This window comes from Arachis ipaensis, chromosome B7, assembly GCF_059453495.1.
Source record: "Arachis ipaensis isolate K30076 ecotype BB chromosome B7, ASM5945349v1, whole genome shotgun sequence".
NCBI lineage: Eukaryota > Viridiplantae > Streptophyta > Magnoliopsida > Fabales > Fabaceae > Arachis > Arachis ipaensis.
In genome coordinates, this window is record NC_142442.1 from 80,468,231 (window position 1) to 80,472,456 (window position 4,226).

Sequence of the window (4,226 nt, forward strand, 5' to 3'; positions counted from 1 at the left end):
TGCAAGGAAGGTGCTTGGTGACTTTACTGCAGCTACTCCCGACTTCTATGGGAGAAGCATCTCTATCCCTGCCATTGGAACAAACAACTTTGAGCTAAAGCCTCAATTAGTTTCTCTAATGCAACAGAATTGCAAGTTTTATGGACTTCCATTGGAAGATTCTCATCAGTTCTTAGTTGAATTCTTGCAAATCTGTGACACTGTCAAGACCAATGGGTTGACCCTGAGGTCTACAGACTTATGCTCTTCCCTTTTGCTGTAAGAGACAGAGCTAGGATATAGTTGGATTCACAACCTAAGGAAAGCCTGAACTCTTGGGAAAAGCTGGTCAGTGCTTTTCTGGCCAAATTCTTTCTACCTCAAAAATTGAGTAAGCTAAGAGTGGAGGTCCAGACCTTCAGACAGAAGGAAGGTGAACCCCTCTATGAAGCTTGGGAAAGATACAAGCAATTGATCAGAAGGTGTCCTTCTAACATGCTTTCTGAATGGAGCATCATGGGTATCTTCTATGATGGTCTGTCTGAACTGTCCAAGATGTCATTGGATAGCTCTGCTAGAGGATCTCTTCATCTGAAGAAGATGCCTGCAGAAGCTCAAGAACTCATTGAGATGGTTGCAAATAACCAATTCATGTACACTTCTGAAAGGAATCCTGTGAATAATGGGACAAATCAGAAGAAAGGAGTTCTTGAGATTGATACTCTGAATGCCATATTGGCTCAGAACAAAATATTGACTCAGTAAATCAATATGATTTCTCAGAGTCTGTCTGGCATGCAAGCAGTAACAGGCAGTACGAAAGAAGCTTCATCTGAAGGAGAAGCTTATGATCCTGAGAACCCAGCAATGAAAGAGGTGAATTACATGGGAGAACCCTATGGAAACACCTATAATCCTTCATGGAGAAATCACCCAAATCTCTCATGGAAGGACCAACAGAGGCCTCAACAAGGCTTCAACAGCAGTAATGGTGAAAGAAATAGGTTTAGCAATAGCAAGCCTTTTCCATCATCTTCTCAGCAACAGATAGAGAATTCTAAGCAGAGCCACTCTGACTTAGCAACTGTAGTCTCTGATCTATTTAAGACCACTCAAAGTTTCATGACTGAAACAAGGTCCTCTATTAGAAATTTGGAGGCACAAGTGGGTCAGCTGAGTAAGAAAATTACTGAACTCCCTCCTAGTAATCTCCCAAGCAATACAGAAGAAAACCCAAAGAGAGAATGCAAGGCCATAAACACGTCCCACATGGCCGAATGCATAGAAAAGGGAAAGACAGTGATTTCCACTAAAGAAGACCTCAATAGACGTCCACTTGCCTCCAAGGAGTTCCCTAATAAGGAACCATGGGAATCTGAGGCTCATACAGAGACCATAGAGGTTCCATTAAATTTACTTCTGCCATTCATGAACTCTGATGAGTATTCTTCCTCTGAAGAGGATGAAGATGTTACTAAAGAGCAAGTTGCTAAGTACCTTGGAGAAATCATGAAGCTAAATGCCAAGTTATTTGGTAATGAGACTTGGGAGGATGAACCCCCCTTGCTCACCAAAGAACTGGATGACTTGACTAGGCAGAGATTACTTCAGAAGAGACAGGATCCTGGAAAGTTCTCAATACCTTGTACCATACGCACCATGACCTTTGAGAAGGCTCTGTGTGACCTGGGGTCAAGTATAAACCTCATGCCACTCTCTGTGATGGAGAAGCTAGGGATCCGTGAGGTACAAGCTGCAAGAATCTCACTAGAAATGGCAGACAATTCAAGGAAATAGGCTTATGGACTTGTAGAGGATGTCTTGGTAAAGGTTGAAGGCCACTACATCCCTGCTGATTTCATAATCCTAGATACTGGGAAGTGTAAGGATGAATCCATCATCCTTGGTAGATCCTTCCTAGCCACAGCAAAAGCTGTGATTGATGTTGACAGAGGAGAATTGGTCCTTCAAGTGAATGAGGACTCCCTTGTGTTTAAAGATCAAGGATCTCCCTCTGTAACCGTGGAGAGGAAGCATGAAAAGCTTCTCTCAATGCAGAGTCAATTAGAGCCCCCACATTCAAACTCTAAGTTTGGTGTTGGGAGGCCATCATCATGCTCTGAGTATCTGTGAGGCTCCATGAGAGCCCACTGTCAAGCGATTGACATTAAAGAAGCGCTTCTTGGGAGGCAACCCAATTTTATTTAATCATATCTATTTATTTTCCATTGTTATTTTATGTTTTTTGTAGGTTGATGATCATGTGAAGTCACAAAAATAACTGAAAAAGCAAAAACAGAATGAAAAACAGTATTAAAAACAGCACACCCTGGAGGAGATGCTTACTGGCGTTTAAGGGTAGCAGAATGGGCGTTAAACACCCAGTCTGGCACGATTCTGGGCATTTAATGCCAGAAATGGGCACAGAGCTGGCGTTTAAATGCCATAAAGGGGAGAAAAGCTGGCGTTTAACGCCAGAAATGGGCACAGAGCTGGCGTTTAGACACTAGAAAGGGGAGAAAAGCTGGCGTTAAACGCCAGAAATGGGCAGGAACCTGGCATTTAACACCAGGATTGGCAATCAAGGGGGCATTTACACGCCAACATGGTGCAAGGATGAGAAATCCTTGATAGCTCAGGATCTATGGACCCTACAAGATCTCCACCTACCTCGTCTCTCTCTCTCTTCTTCACACCTCCCCATAACACCCTTCCCCAAATACCCTTCACCAATCACCTCAATACCTCTTCCCCAAAAACCCCTCACCTATCAAATCCTACTCTCTTCTCTAAAATCTCTTCACCAATCCACATCCATCCACCATAGATCCTCACCTACCTCACCATTCAAATTCAAACCACTTTCCCTCCCAAACCCACCCATACATGGCCGAACCCTACCCCCTCTCTCCACTCCTATATAAACCCATCTTCACTCATTCATTTTCACACATCATACACACTACTTCTCCCCCTTGGCCGAACCACAAAACCCCCTCCATCTCCTCCATTTTCTTCATCTACTCTTTTCTTTCTTCTTTTGCTCGAGGAAGAGCAAACCTTCTAAGTTTGGTGTGGTAAAAGATAAAGCTTTTTGTTTTTCCATAACCATTTATGGCACCTAAGGCTGGAGAAACCTCTAGAAAGAGGAAAGGGAAGGCAAAAGCTTTCGCCTCCGAGTCATAGGAGATGGAGAGATTCATCTCAAAGATCCATCAAGACCACTTCTATGAAGTTGTGGCCAAGAAGAAGATGATCCCCGAGGTCCCTTTCAAACTCAAAAAGGGTGAATATCCAGAGATCCGACATGAGATTCGAAGAAGAGGTTGGGAAGTTCTCACCAACCCCATTCAACAAGTCAGAATCTTAATGGTTTAAGAGTTTTCTGCCAATGCATGGATCACTAAGAACCATGATCAAAGTGTGAACTTGGACCCAAAGAATTGGCTTACAATGGTCCGGGGAAAATGCTTAGATTTTAGTCCAGAAAATATACAGTTGGCATTCAACTTGCCCATGATGCAAGGAGATGCACGCCCCTATACTAGAAGGGTCAACTTTGATCAAAGGTTGGACCAAGTCCTCATAGACATTTGTGAAGAGGGCACTCAATGGAAGAGAGATTCAAGAGGGAAACCAGTTCAACTAAAAAGGCATGACCTCAAGCCCGCGGCTAGGGGATGGTTGGAGTTCATCCAACGCTCAATCATTCCTACTAGCAACCGATCTGAAGTTACTATAGACCGGGCTATCATGATCCATAGCATCATGATTGGAGAGGAAGTCGAAGTTCATGAGGTTATATCCCTAGAACTATACAAGGTGGCGGACAAGTCCTCTACTTTGGCAAGGTTAGCCTTCCCTCATCTCATTTGTCACCTCTGCATTTCAGCTGGAATTGACATAGAGTAAGACATCCTCATTGATGAGGACAAGCCCATCACTAAGAAAAGGATTGAGCAAACAAGAGAGCCCACTCATGGACAAGAGCATGAGGAAATTCCTCATCATAAAATCCCTGAGATGCCTCAAGGGATGCATTTTTCTCCACAAAACTATTGGGAGCAAATCAACACATCCCTAGGAGAATTAAGTTCCAACATGGGACAACTAAGGGTGGAGCACCAAGAGCATTCCATCCTCCTCTATGAAATTGGAGAAGACCAAAGAGTCATGAGGGAGGAGCAACAAAGTCAAGGAAGACACATTGAGGAGCTCAAACACTCCAAAAGATTTTCAAGAGGAAG

At 43.5% G+C, this 4,226-nt stretch overlaps 1 non-coding gene across 1 annotated transcript; it reads right to left on the bottom strand.

Moving 5' to 3' along the window:
- Positions 1-372: 372 nt before the first annotated feature.
- Positions 373-480, bottom strand: LOC148553125 (small nucleolar RNA R71). Its single transcript, XR_015893781.1, has one exon. It is a non-coding gene; the product is annotated as a small nucleolar RNA R71 (small nucleolar RNA).
- Positions 481-4,226: the final 3,746 nt, after the last annotated feature.